The sequence below is a fragment of the Cucumis sativus genome, unplaced genomic scaffold, assembly GCF_000004075.3.
Source record: "Cucumis sativus cultivar 9930 unplaced genomic scaffold, Cucumber_9930_V3 scaffold31, whole genome shotgun sequence".
Lineage (NCBI taxonomy): Eukaryota > Viridiplantae > Streptophyta > Magnoliopsida > Cucurbitales > Cucurbitaceae > Cucumis > Cucumis sativus.
In genome coordinates, this window is record NW_022279546.1 from 356,343 (window position 1) to 368,727 (window position 12,385).

The following is a 12,385-nucleotide window of genomic DNA, read 5'->3' on the forward strand; positions in this document are numbered from 1 at the left end:
CGCATTCTAACCTAATTTGCTTAACTCTTCGACTTTTTACGGACTATTTTTGCTTCCGCCAAGAGTTAAAAGTTCCCTACGCAAGTATTGATCCCGAAGGAACCCATCGCATTCTGATCTAATCGCTTCAACTCACCTACTTTCTACAGAAAATTGTTGTTTTCGCCAAGAGTGAAGAGTTCCCTACGCAAATACTAATATGGAAGGAACCCGATGCATTCCGACCTAACCACCTTATCTTTCCTACTTTTTACGTGTTATTGTGGCTTCGATCGAGAGTGAAGAGTTTCCTACCAAAGTTTGATCCTGAAGGAACCCGATGCATTATGACTTAATAGGCTTAACTCTCCTACTTTCTACCAGCTATTGTGGCTTCGACTGTGAGTGAAAAGTTCAGATGCAAGTTTTGATCCCAAGTGAACCCAACGCATTCTAACCTAACAAGCTTAACTCTCCTACTTTCTACGGGCTATTGTAGCTTCAGGCAAGAGTGAAGAGTTCTCTACACAAGTTCTCTACTTTCTATGGGCTTTTTATTATAAGTGTAAAAAAATAGTGTATGATGCAAGTGAAGCAAAACAATATTACAATATAAGATCTTTTTACCCTGATATTTATTAATCAACTAAGAAAAATTTGCGTTCAAAGTTGACCAAGAATCCAAGAATTTCAATCGGCAAAGGTAATATTCTGAACATGGTAGTTGGATGTGTTCCCTTTAGCATACTATCTTAAATAATCACTTTTTGTTATTTGAGAAAAACTCCATTTTCTCTTATTACGGAAAAAGGATTTGATAATAGGTAAGTATAATTTAATAGAAATTCTAACTAAAGAGAACTAATTATAAATGAAAATAACGTCTAAAAAAATAATTAAAAAAATAACTAAGGCAACTATACAATACAAATCTACACTTGGTAATCACAACTTTCGATCTTCCTTGTATGGAGTAACATATATTTTAAAGAGGCCGAACTAAGATAAAGATCTAAGCGAAAACTTCATCGATGGCATAAGAAAGATGGATGGAAACCTTATAATGATACATATTCTTACAAATCCAGATGTACGGGTGCTCGTGGGTGTTCAATAAAGTAAATAATAGAAAACTTTTCAAGCAAAAACCAAGCATAATAAATTTCTATGACCATTAAGACATCCATATTCTTATCGCTTCTCTCCCACGTTTCACGAAGGCCCTCAGCCATCTGCCAATTCCATTTGAATTATTTTTATAAAGCCCATTAAAAAAAAAGTTCAAAATGCGTGAAAAATGCACTTTGAGACCTAAAATGACAACCAAGTATGCAAGTGAAACAAACTTAGTCTTAAACAAGTCCCAAAATGGCAATCAAGTGGGTAAGGTCAACAAACTTAGTATCTCTTGATTTGAAATTTGAAAAATATTTGTAAGGTTTGATAAATTCAAAATCAAATCATTTTATGTTTATGTTGTTGAATTTAAAGAAATCAAATGATTATAAATCAACTTTTAAAAAATTAAAAATTTGTTTCTAGACATCCATATTCTTACCGATTAAAATTCAACTTACATATTCTCTTTTTTACTTAATATCTAAAATTTACATATACTTTAAAATTTATTTCTTCTCTTTTCATTTTTTTCTCATATTTCATTTTTTAAGATTTAAATAGATTTTTTGTGTTATCTGTACTTTTTTGATAGGTATTAGAAGTTATGAGCTTATAGTTTAGCATTGTTAGTATCGTTTTGAAAATTCAAGTGATTACTCCAAGGTTATTCTTGGAATATTCTTTTACATTATATTTGTTAAATCACTATTTAATTTATTAAGAGCTTGATAAATAACCACTAAACTAAAACCATAGAGGATAATTGATAGACCACTAGTACATGTTCTATCACTAAAACTTTGTTATATTTGTGAAATATCTTCAGAAAGCAATTTTAATCATTTAAGACAATTTTTCGTATAATATCGACATGAACATCGTAAGAAAACTCAAATTAAGTAAGTTAAATTAAAAAAAAAAATTGTATGAATGTTTCGAGAACCATTAATTATAAATTCAACATTTTTTGAATGAAAAATTGGATTGGTTTGTGGTGACGGCTAACATGCATGTCTAACAATTATTTTCAATTTCTAATACTTTCATCCATTGCCAAAGTTGGAAACTAATGTTCACAATTTTTTTTATCTTATTAAATGAAATTTCACATTTCTTGAAAATTTTGGATTATAATTATTTGAAAAACAAAATATATATTTTTTTGCTTTATCGTTACTGAAAAATTTTATCTCGTAAAATTTGATTTTTTTAGTCTAAATTTTAAAAACAAAATATTTGTTTTAGTTATAAAGAAATTTTTTTGGGTTTTAAATGGGTTTTATCACAAATAATTCAAATATATTTTAATCCCTCATCTCCCCTTCTCTCTCACTCACGTTTCAAATTTCTTCCCCTACTTCTTCTCTAACGTCTTCCTCAAAATCGCCCTAACAACGCCAGATTTCTCAACTGTCGATCAAGTGACAATCATGCCTGCCTGCTTGACAAAGCCTTTTCGGTCTACCAATAAAGGAAAAACGATTGCTGGTGACACGAAAGCTGTGCTCAACGCTCTTTTTCCTATTCCACTGCGCGTCGTGGTCTTTCCCTTGCTGGTTGGATGACTACTATGGACGAAGAGCACAACTACTTCCAGTCTCTGGTCGATAAGTACCCAAGGAAGGTAAATTCCAGCGGAGAAAGTCGAGAGCTCCTTAGTTGATCACAAATCCTTCCAAATTCTTTGTTTGTAGACTAATTTGAAATCCTTCCAATATGGATCCATGCTGTCTTTTATATCCATAAGATACCAATTAGATTGTGTTAATTATTGTTTATAAGAAAAATATTTGTGTGTAGAGTTGCAGTGGGTAAATCTTAATGGCTGGCAGAAAATTGGTTTGGGATATATTACTCTCAACACAAAGTATTTTTTATCAGTTTACTTCCCATCGGGTATTTGCTTTTCCTATGCTTTATCCTTATCCCATCTTTCTCCGCTCTAGTCTTCATAGGATGGATTTTTGTGGTGTAAATTTATTCATCTAGTTTGTTTGATTTATGGTTGCATTTAGGGAGAAGATAAATTACATAAGCCAAAGTAGTTATGGAAAACATCTCCAATTTACAGCAAGTTAAAGAAAAAAAAAAAGAAGAGAAAAACAACAGTTCAAAAAAACTAGGCATCTTGCTTCTTTCTTATTGAAAGTTCTGCCGTTTCTTTCAAGTCAAATTGACCACAAAATGCTCAAATGAGATTCTTCAATAGGAATATGTAACAAAAATATAATATGTAAAAGAATTTTTGTGAAACGTGGGAGAGAAGCGATAACATTATCCTTCAAAAAATTCAGGAGTAAATATTTATGTGAAAGGACATATTATTTGGCCATTTGACCTTATTTGTTATTGAATTATTTGGTTGGAAATGATAAACTACACATTATTGTTTGCTTCAGTTGTGATCTTGATTATGGGCTATTTGGTATTTTGCCTACGAACTGTATAGTTAATTATCTGTTAGCTTTTGTTTTCCTGTCACAACTTTATGTTTATGTGGCTAATTGTAGTCGAAAGTTGTATTTATCAATCTTATTTTTCACAGCATAAATGAAACTGTGTTTCAAGAACAAGGTGCGGCTACATCATTCAAGGAAATTCGTCGTAGAGGTCCGTAAGTTTTTTCCTTTGGAGATGTGATACTAACCTGTTTGAATAAAGGAATCTGACTTGATCTTTTCCTCTTTAACATTATGGATTAGGTCTTTCTCTTTACCAGATTTCGTAGCTGAAGTTTATGAAGTAATCAAACCGGTGTTAACTTCTTATATAAAGGTTAGTGCTAACTGCTAAGCTTATTTCTAAGATGAAAGATGCTTTTATCCCCTCCCCAAAGAATATCATTACTATTTATGTTGTGTTTCTGCTAACTAATTCTTGCATAGCATCTGGTTTGATAATTAAAGTAAAGTTTCTGACATGGAGGTTTTCAAGTTGTAATATATATTTTTATGTTTTAGGTAGATTCCCAAACTTTGAAGAAACACTACAGTACTGGGTAATTGAATGTTGTAAGGCAGAGCATCGGGCTTTCCAGAGCCAAGGTATCTTCTTCGATAACAAGGTAAGGATAGTCCTGATACTACCTTTCTTTTGTTATTGAAGTTTATTGTTCCTTTTGTTGGGGGCTTGGTGGTTGTGCACCTATATTGATTTGTACTTCTGTTAATTAATTATAGTCATTCTCTCTTGTCTGAGTAATTATTGTCAACCATTTTGTTAGCCAAGGCTTCCCATGGATATTCAGTTTGTTGTGCTGCATGTCCACGATGATTTTCGTGATTTTAGTTCTAGATACATAAAAAGGGCCTTTGCATCACGACATGAATGACTATTTTTTAATATGAACCTACAATGCCCCAAATGAATGCTGGATTAAATTAGATACAGGGTAGATAGAGAGTGAGATGGAGAGTGTTTGTGTGCTTTAGAGCCATCTGTCCCTAAAACATAGTTTCTTCCCCCCCTATAAGAAGTAAGTTTATTGATGTATGTAATTTACAAAAGGTTTGGTGGAACACCTACAACAATCTTTTTGAACTTTTTGGTAGGTTATGAATTACGAACTTGTATTGAATATTTGTTAGGTCGTTTTAATAATTCAAGTGGTGCTTAGAAAATGCAACCGAGCTTAAACAATTCTGCACATTTTTCTAAAATTTTTTAGTTTAACCTTTTTAATAAAATTCGATGGAAATTCTTGTTTTCTTTTTGTAGGAATAAAGTGAAAAATGAAATATAACCAAACTTGGGATCTTTGCAAGCAAGCTTCCATGAAGAAACTAGGTTACAAGGGGAGGTCTTCTGTTCTCCTTTTTCTTTTTTTTTCCATCCGTAGAATCTTGCTTAAAATGCTTTGAGGACAATGCAAATTTTTAAGTGGGGGGTGGGGTTGTAGCCTTGCACATTCCATGTCCTTTGGGAAATTTTCATTTTGCAAATTTTGCTAAAAATGTCAAAATTTAGAAACTTTTGCAATGCTCTATGCTTAGAGATAAGTACCATGTCTACTTCGCTTTTTAGCATAAAAAAGCATGTATGCCTAACGCATGAGAATGGAGCTCGAATTTGTGATTGTATTTTTTATTTGAATATGTTACATATGTTGAAAATGCATATATTGATAGCTTAGAAATGAGTAGAACACTTGGTTCATTTTCTGAATATTGTGAATTATGTACATAATAATATGTGCGGTTGTCTTTTTTATCTCAATTTTAATCCCCTTTTTTTGCCATATTCTAATGCCTTTTTTATATTAATTTTAAATCCCTCTTTTGGTCATACACATTTGTATAAGATTTTTTGAAAGCAAAATATGATTGTTAGGTCAGGTAGAAAGCAAAGTCGGCAAGTTCTTAGAGTTCTTCACCCAACATAACAGCCGATAAAAACAAAACAATACGACCAAGCTGCTAAGGGTTGCAAAACCCGACCCCCGCCTAGTGGGTCACTAGAGTTCCCCAGCATGGCAGCCGGTAGAGAGGGAGAGAGAAAAAAAAATAGGGACCCAAGCCAGCCGCTTAGGTCAAGTAAAATGCGCGCCGAGATCCCCCGGTTTCAGAGTTTTCGTGGGGATCCTCTCCGCTTTTCTTGCCTAAGCAAAACCTGACCCCACCTAGTAGGTCCTTAGAGTTCTTCACCCAACATGGCAGCTTGTAGAGAGGGAGAGAGCAAAAAAAGAAGTGAGCCAAGCCAGCCGCTTAGGTCATGTAAAATGCGCGCACGAGATCCCCCGGTTTCAGAGTTTTCATGGGGATCCTCTTCGCTTTTCTTGCCTAAGAAAATCCCGATCCCGCCTAGTAGGTGCTTAGAGTTCTTCACCCAGCGTGGTAGTCTTTAGAGAGGGGAGAGAGAAAAAAAGAGGGAGCCAAGCCGGCCGCTTAGGTCAAGTAAAATACGCGCCGAGATCCCCCGGTTTCAGAGTTTTCGTGGGGATCCTCTCCGCTTTTCTTGCCTAAGCAAAACCTGATCCTGCCTAGTAGATGCTTAGAGTTCTTCACCCAGCATGGCAACTGTAAGAGAGGGAGAGAGAAAAAAAAGAGGGAGCCAAGCCAGCCGCGTTAGGTCAAGTAAAATACGCGCCGAGATCCCCCGGTTTCAAGAGTTTTCGTGGGGATCCTCTCCGCTTTTCTTGCCTAAGCAAAACCATTCCGCGCCTAGTAGGTGCTTAGAGTTCTTCACCAAGCGTGGTAGTCTTTAGAGAGGGAGAGAGAAAAAAAGAGGGAGCCAAGCCGGCCGCTTAGGTCAAGTAAAATACGCGCCGAGATCCCCCGGTTTCAGAGTTTTCGTGGGGATCCTCTCCGCTTTTCTTGCCTAAGCAAAACCTGATCCTGCCTAGTAGATGCTTAGAGTTCTTCACCCAGCATGGCAGCTGGTAGAGAGGGAGAGAGAAAAAAAAGAGGGAGCCAAGCCAGCCGCTTAGGTCAAGTAAAATACGCGCCGAGATCCCCCGGTTTCAGAGTTTTTGTGGGGATCCTCTCCGCTTTTCTTGCCTAAGCAAAACCCATTCCCGCCTAGTAGGTGCTTAGAGTTCTTCACCCAGCGTGGTAGTCTTTAGAGTGGGAGAGAGAAAAAAAGAGGGAGCCAAGCCGGCCGCTTAGGTCAAGTAAAATACGCGCCGAGATCCCCGGTTTCAGAGTTTTCGTGGGGATCCTCTCCGCTTTTCTTGCCTAAGCAAAACCTGATCCTGCCTAGTAGATGCTTAGAGTTCTTCACCCAGCATGGCAGCTGGTAGAGAGGGAGAGAGAAAAAAAAGAGGGAGCCAAGCCAGCCGCGTAGGTCAAGTAAAATGCGCGCCGAGATCCCCTGGTTTCAGAGTTTTTGTGGGGATCCTCTCCGCTTTTCTTGCCTAAGCAAAACCCATTCCCGCCTAGTAGGTGCTTAGAGTTCTTCACCCAGCGTGGTAGTCTTTAGAGTGGGAGAGAGAAAAAAAGAGGGAGCCAAGCCGGCCGCTTAGGTCAAGTAAAATACGCGCCGAGATCCCCCGGTTTCAGAGTTTTCGTGGGGATCCTCTCCGCTTTTCTTGCCTAAGCAAAACCTGATCCTGCCTAGTAGATGCTTAGAGTTCTTCACCCAGCATGGCAGCTGGTAGAGAGGGAGAGAGAAAAAAAGAGGGAGCCAAGCCAGCCGCGTAGGTCAAGTAAAATACGCGCCGAGATCCCCCGGTTTCAGAGTTTTCGTGGGGATCCTCTCCGCTTTTCTTGCCTAAGCAAAACCCATTCCCGCCTAGTAGGTGCTTAGAGTTCTTCACCCAGCATGGCAGCCGGTAAAGAGGGAGAGAGAAAAAAAAGAGATATCTTTTCCACTTATCTAGTTTAACTTGGATTTTATCTATTTCTTAAAATTACATTAAGGAGTAGAGAGAGGGTTCCAAAGCCGAAGTAGTTATGGAAAACATCTCCAACTTACAGCAACTTGAAGCAAAAAAAAAAAAAAAAAAAACAGTTGTTCAAAAAAACTGGGCATCTTGCTTCCTTCTAATTGAAAGTTCTGTTGTTTCTGTCAAGTCAAATTGACCACAAAATGCTCAAATGAGATTCTTCAATAGGAATACGTAAAAAAAAAAAATAATACGTAAAAGAATTTTCAATGTTTAATATAATATGTAAAACAATTTTCATATATTGGAATTGGCAGATGGCTGAGGGCCTTCGTGAAACGTGGGAGAGAAGCGATAACATTATTGTTCAAAAAATTCAGGAGTAAGTACTTAAACATTGCAGAAACACATAATTTCAGCAATCTGTCAAAGAGTTGAAGGAGAAGACAGAAGTACTTAAAGGTCACATGAAGACCTAAAAGTTAGGTAATTTTTTGAAAACTTTTTTCTTCGTCTTTCTTAGTTTTAGTGGTATTTGTTAAACAGGCTGAGACATACTCTTGTATGCCAAGGCTGGGTGGCCAATTCAATGGATGGCCCTGAGACGGTGAAATGACGAGTGTAGAACAAAGTAGACAATCGAGCAGATTTACAAGTAGAAGGATGGTGTTTGGTCTTACTCTGAAGCTAGAAAGGTGATTCTCCCTTTATTTACACATGTTATCTATATATTTAATTACTGTTTTTATGTGATGGTGAATAAATATGTAAGTCGTTTCAAGTTTGTACATCATGCTTGAGTTAATACATTTCCCAACTCGCACTAATTTTAAAGTTGAGACTAAGTTTGTTGGCACTTACACACTTGGTTGCCATTTTGAATTTTGGAGTGCTTTTTCTACATTTTTTTGAACTGTTGGTAGGTTATGAGTTATGAAGTAACACTAAAGCATTATTAGGTCGTTTTTAAAGTTCGAGTGATACTTAAACATTTTTTGAACACCTTTTAGGTTGTTACAAACTAAGTTAGTTTTACATACAGCCATGGTTGCCATTTTGAGTCTTGAAAGATTTTTTTTCACACTTTTTGAAATTTTTGGTAAGTTATGAATTATAAACTTACACTTAAGCATTGTTAGGGTGTTTGAAAACTTATATGTGTTTTCAATACTTGTTAGGTTTGTATAGAACTAAGTTCGTTGCACTTACACACTTGACATTTTGGGTTTTGGAGTGTCTTTTTCAAAAATTTTGAACTTTTTGCTAGGTTATGACTTATGAACTTGTATTGAATATTTGTTAGGTCGTTTTTGAAAGTTCAAGTGAAACTTAGACACGTTTTGAACTCGTTTTAGGTTTGGTTTGAAACTAAGTTTTACACACATTTGATTGACATTTTGGGTCTTGAAGTACTTTTTTCATACTTTATGAAATTTTGGTAGGTTGTGAGTTACAAACTTACACTTAAGCATTGCTTGGTCGTTTTGAAAATTCAAGTGATACTTACACACGTTTTGAATACATTTTAGGTTAGATTGAGTTTGTTGCACTTGGTTGTCATTTTTGGTCTTGAAATGCTTTTTTCAACCTTTTTGGTAGATTATGAGTTACGAACTTACACTTAGGATTTGCTAGGTCGTTTTGAAAACTCAAGTAATACCTAGACACGTTTTGAGCACGTTTTAGGTTGGTTTGAATTAAGTTTGTTGCACTTACACACTTGGTTGCCATTTTGGGTCTTGTAGTGCTTTTTTCACAATGTTTGAACTTTTTTCGTAGGTTATGAGTTACGAACCTACACGTAAGCTGTTTTAGGTCGTTTTGAAAGTTCAAGTGAAACTTAGACACGTTTTGAGCATGTTTTAGGTCGTTTTGAGTAAATGGTATGTATGTTGTGATTGTTTGATTGCATGTATGATACCTTATTGAGATGTGAATGCTTGATTGAGAAGCTGATAGAACACCAAGTAATGGTTCTTATTTGTTCATTAAGCAACCAAACTATTACAGAATACAATACTCAAACCAGTCTTGAAAACACAGAACAAATAAGTACTATTACAGACAATAACCAAGTACAAAATAAAACATTCAAACATCAAAAGTAGTTTACGATAATGGAAAACACTTTCTAAGATTAAAGTAACTGAACAACTTCTGTAATTCTGCTCTCCAGAAAATACAGCCCCTCCACTTCCAGAAACTGATTAACCAACCCCCATCTTTCCTTCCATCTCTCCCTTTTAACCTCCCCCTGTAACTAACTGTTGTCCCCACTAAGGTGGTTTCCACTTCCTCCAATTCCATCACCTGTGCACGTGCAATTCCACTTGTCTTTCTTCTGCTATATTGTATTGCAATTGGTGGTCTATCATTACTCTCCCTCTCCAAAGACACCTTGTTCTCAAGGTGGGAAATGAGGAAGCTTTTGTGTAAAATCATCACAATTCTCCCATGTAGCCTCATGAGGTGGTATTCCTTTCCAACTAACAAGCACTTCCCACTTCTTTGTTGCTGGATTTTTAGGATAGCCAAAATTGTCTGCTGGTAGTAACTCTTGAAATGTAGGAACATCATCAATTCCATATAGTTCGGTAAATGTCATTCCTCCCTCCATAGCTCGACATTTTGTCAAGAAACCGTAATCAGATGGTGTCCATGTCTCCATCATGTGTTACAGACTCACTCTAGTCTTTGTCAAACTCGGGTCACCCCTTATAACAACATTCTTTTCATTTTGTATGAAAGTTAAAGTGAGTTTCCGCCAATCCACTTCAGTTACCCCAACGTGTGCAGCCATTGCATTCCAAGGATGACATCATGATAGAACACTGATGTAGTGTTTCTATTATATTGACAATTCAAACACAACTTACAACATAAGCAAACCGTGAACCTCAGAAAATGAGTCACGTTACATATAATTCACAAACATCAAACAAAGAAAACCTCCTAATCCAAAATTCCGAACAACAAAATACTAATAAGCAAACCAAATATAGAACACCAATCTTCTGCTTCCCCTGTCTTTCAAGGAGTATTGCAGACCTTTTCCTTCACTCCGAAAACTCACTTTAACAAAGAGGCAGCCACATTTTCAGGTACAGAAAATAAAGTAGGTAGTATGTAGGAAGGCTAACCAGAACTGAGTTGCATAAGGTTTGTCTTCCGCCTCTAGAGATGTTATATCTTTTCCACCTTTCAAGTTTCTTGTGAATTCGATCAATGACTGGTTGCCAAAAAGACTTTTGTCGAGGGTAGCCTCTCAAAGGGAGACCTAAATATATAATCGGAAGCTGGAATAAAAAGAGAAGAGTATCATCGACAAATTGAAGCAAAGGGAGGTGGATCAAGTCTTTGCCAACAAGGAAACCTTCAAACTGGCTGTTAATATGAAGCTTGTTTATGATTTCTCCTAAAACCTCACTTACTAGGAGGAATAAAAAGGGGGAGAGGGGGTCCCCGGCGGATACCTCTAGATGCTGTTATCCGGCCTCTAGGCTTACCATTGATGAAGACTGAATACTTTGGATTTTTTAGGCAGCCCATTATCCATGATATCCATTTTGAACTAAACTTTTTCAAAGATAAATTTTTTTCTAAAAAGTTCCAATTCACCCTATCAAAGGCTTTTTCCAAGTCAAGTTTTAAAATCCATTCATTTTTTCCGTTTTGCCCTATAATCTTCCACGGCCTCGTTAGCAATTAATATTGGGTTAAGAATTTGCCTACCTTCAATAAAGGCGCTTTGAGTGGGGCTTATAATTGCATCCATAACTTGTTTTAGACGTTCAGATAAAACCTTTGCAACAACCTTGTATGCTAACGTAGTAAGGCTGATTGGACGGAAATCCTTGACTAGAGTCACATTCTCTTTTTTCTGCACTAAACAAATGAAGTTTTCTTGGATGCAAGCATTTAATCTTCCATTTCTGTGGAAATCATACATTAGTGATTTGAAGATATCCTTGAAAATAGACCATTGGGTGATTAGGAACTTCACTGTGAAGCCATCCGGGCCCGGAGCTTTATTGTTGCCAAGTGCCTTTAATGCCTTAAAGATCTCCTCCACTGAAAATTGGGTAACAAGAGCCTCATTCTGAATTGAGGAAACACAAGACCAATTACTGTTAATAGGGATGAATCTGTCCCCCGGAATTCTGGTATAAAGTGACTCAAAAAATTCCAGCACAAGCCTTTCAATGTCGCGGAATGAAGTCGAGACAACCCCATCATCATTTTTTAATTCAGTTATGAGGTTCCTTCTTTTTTTCGCATTTAGAAAGCGGTGGAAGAAGCTCGTATTCTCATCACCCAAAGAAAGCCAATTGAGTTTACTCTTCTGAATAAAATTACGCTCTTCGTTTTGATAAATACTAAGTAATTCCGCTTGCAAAGCAGCTCTAGAATTCAACTCTTCTTGATTTAATCCAATCAACTCAGCCACAGAATCATATTTTTCTAATTTTGACATCAAGGATTTCTCTGTTTTTTTTTTACCTTAGCTTGCGCAGCAATATTCCAAGCTTTTACTGCCAATTTAACTGATCTCAACTGCTCATGAAGAATGAAACCAGCCCATCCCTGGAAGTTAGAGTTGCTCACTATTTCAACAATAATCTGATTAGAATCACTGGACACCAACCAGCTGTTACAAAACCGAAAAGGAGAGGGACCCCAAAGAAAAGAACTAGCCTCCAAGAATAAAGGAAAGTGATCCGAGAAGATGCGTGCTTTTCGAGAAACCCGAGAATTTTCAAAACAAACATCCCACGTCTGATTTATGAAGAATCTGTCTAATAATGATCTTCAACGAGAATTACCGTCTCTAGACCAAGTGAACCTTCCATTTTGCAATGGAATTTCCATGAGAGAAACCATGTCAATAAACTTATTGAATAATGACATTCCTCTAGTACTTCTGCCAAAAGGAAATCTTTCCCGGGCCCAACGAGTGATATTAAA

The 12,385-nt window shown here is 36.6% G+C and overlaps 1 long non-coding RNA gene across 1 annotated transcript; it reads left to right on the forward strand.

Moving 5' to 3' along the window:
• Positions 1–3,677: 3,677 nt before the first annotated feature.
• Positions 3,678–4,095, forward strand: LOC116405826. The gene is made up of 3 exons (XR_004218921.1): positions 3,678–3,708; positions 3,801–3,873; positions 4,059–4,095. It is a non-coding gene; the product is annotated as an uncharacterized LOC116405826 (long non-coding RNA).
• Positions 4,096–12,385: the final 8,290 nt, after the last annotated feature.